At 79.6% G+C, this 2,500-nt stretch overlaps 1 non-coding gene across 1 annotated transcript; it reads right to left on the reverse strand.

Moving 5' to 3' along the window:
• Nucleotides 1-446: 446 nt before the first annotated feature.
• Nucleotides 447-599, reverse strand: LOC136996303 (5.8S ribosomal RNA). The gene has a single exon (XR_010887546.1). It is a non-coding gene; the product is annotated as a 5.8S ribosomal RNA (ribosomal RNA).
• Between the last annotated feature and the right edge of the window lie 1,901 nt (nt 600-2,500).

Consider the following 2,500-nt stretch of genomic DNA (forward strand, 5'->3'; position numbering starts at 1 on the left):
CTCCGCGAAGCGGGCGCTCCGGGAGCGGGGGGTTTCCCCGAGTCTGCACTTAGGGGGACGAAGGCCCGGCCGCGCGGGGAAGAGGAGGCACCCTCTCCCCGGGGCACGGGCCTGCGAGGCGCCCCAGCCGCGCCACCCCGCACGGCGCGCGCCGCGCAGCGGTGGCCACCGCGCTCGGAGGGCGAGGAGGGCGGGCACAGGCGCGGCAAGGCACGCCGGCCGCGGCCGCTGCGGGCGGCCCGGCGCCGGAGCCCGGCGGGCAGGAAGACCGGGGCCGCCGGTGCACGCACCGGGGTCCCGGCTCCGCCGCCGACTCTCCGCCGCCGAGGCCGCCGCGCACCGCCGCCGCCGGCGCCGCCGCGCCTCCCCCGCCCCCCCACGCGCCCCCCCCGAGGGGCGGCACCGCTGCGCCAACGCGACAGCGGGGGTGACGATTGACCGCCAAGCGACGCTCAGACAGGCGTAGCCCCGGGAGGAACCCGGGGCCGCAAGTGCGTTCGAAGTGTCGATGATCAATGTGTCCTGCAATTCACATTAATTCTCGCAGCTAGCTGCGTTCTTCATCGACGCACGAGCCGAGTGATCCACCGCTAAGAGTTGTCTCGGTTTCGGCCCCCGCCGCGCGCGCGGGGGGACCGGGCAGCCTTCGGCAGCCCCTGAGGGCCCCCCCTCCGCTCCGCCTCCCTCCTCACGCCGACGCCGGCTGCTGAGCGAGGGACGGCCGAGAGCCAGAGAGAGGGGCTCGCCCCGCTGACCGTACGAGCACAGAGTGGGGGGGGGAAAAGGGAAAAGGAAAACCCGAACGAGAAGGGCGGGGAGCCCTCGCTCCCGACCTGGGACAACCCTTTGCTCGCTTCGAGTCCGGCCCAGGCGCCCAGGCTCGGCCCGGCCCGGCGGGGAGCAGCGCGCCGGCCGCGCCGCCTGCCTCGGGGACGCTGGGGGAGGGGGCGGCTCCCCGCGGACCCCCAGCGTCGGAGCCCGGCCGCCACCGGCAGCGGCACCGGCCGCTGCCCGCGCGCCCGCGGCCCACCGGCCCCGCGCTCCCCAGCTCCTCGCTCGCCTCGCCGGCCTCCGGCTCCGCCGTGGCCCCGAGGCGGCGCCCACGCCCGCGCGCGCGCACACACAGCCTCCCGGACGACACCACGCGCTCTCCCGTCCCTTCCGCGGACAGACGCCCGGCGGCGGGCGGGCGGGCAAGGCGGGACGGACGGGGACGGCGCCCGCTCTCCCCGTCTCCACGCGGAGAACGGGGGGGGGCGCCCCCGCCGCCCGCCTGCCGCCCGCCCGCCGCCCGGCGAAGCCGGGTTGGGCAGAGCGAGGCAGGCGCGCCGGATGGCGGAGTGCCGGCGGGTAGGGCGCCGCCGCCAGCGGCCACGGCGGCAGACCGAGAGCCCCGGCCAGGGAGGAGAGCGGATCGCGCCGAGGCGCGGCGTCCGCACCACCCGCGGTGGGTGGGGGCTCACCGTCCCGGCGAGAGCACGCGCTCGCGCCGGGGTCACGCGTTCGAGGCAGGCCGGCGCCAGCCGACCGCGCGGCGTCCCTCCGCCGAGACCAGACCGCGGAGAGAGGGGGCAGGGTACCCCTCTCCGTCCCGGCTGCCCGCAGGGCGAGCGCGGGGCGCGCCGGCTGGCATGGGGGGGCACGGCGCCCGCGCGCGCCGGCCCCCCGGCCCTCCGGCAGCACACCCGGCTGCCCCCCGGGTCGCATCGGGCCGCCCGAGTCTTTAAACCCCCGCCCGGCTCTCCCGCCGAGAACCCTCGGGCCCGGAGCCCGGGGCCCATGGCCATCCCTACCCGGGGCGGCTACCGGCGGCCGCGGTGGCCGGAGGCCCTCCGCTCCTCCCGCCACCCCGCCCCCCCCCCCCGCCCGGCCCGCTCGCAGCACGGTCCCCGCGGCATGGCGCGGGGCGGCTGGAGCGGTGGGGGGGGGGAGAGAAAGGGAAAGCGGAAAGGGCGGGAGGGCACGGCCGGTGCGGCGCTCACGGCGCGGCGCCCGGGAGGAGCGAGCTGGCACACGGGACCACACGGGTGGGTCACCGAGGGGGGGCAGGAGGAGCGCGGACGCTAGGTACCTGGCCCTGGGGTGAGGGAAACGACCTGAAATCCCCGCGGGGGTGCCTCCCCCGCCGCCGCCCGCCGCCGGGCCGCCGCCGCCTCGCGGCGACGGCGGCAGCCTCGGCGGCAGCAGCGAGACGGGACGCGGAGGGGAAACCCGGCACCCGCCAGCCGGCTCCGGCGCCCCTCGGCGGAGCGTCCGCCCGCGGGGTGCGCCCGACACCCGCCGCCACGACCTCGTCCTCCTCCCGGGGCCCGGGGTTTCCCTCAGTAACCCGGCGCCCGGCGGCAGCTGCGCCCGGGAGGAGAGCCGTGGTTTGGGCCGCCCGCTCGGGCACGACCCGTCGCCTCGCGTGGCCTGGCGCGACGGCCCCCGCTCGGGGTCCGCCGCCGCCCGGCGCCCGCCCCGCGCGCCATCCCGGAACGCCTGTCCTCGCCGTCTCTGC

Source organism: Apteryx mantelli, unplaced genomic scaffold, assembly GCF_036417845.1.
Source record: "Apteryx mantelli isolate bAptMan1 unplaced genomic scaffold, bAptMan1.hap1 HAP1_SCAFFOLD_336, whole genome shotgun sequence".
NCBI lineage: Eukaryota > Metazoa > Chordata > Aves > Apterygiformes > Apterygidae > Apteryx > Apteryx mantelli.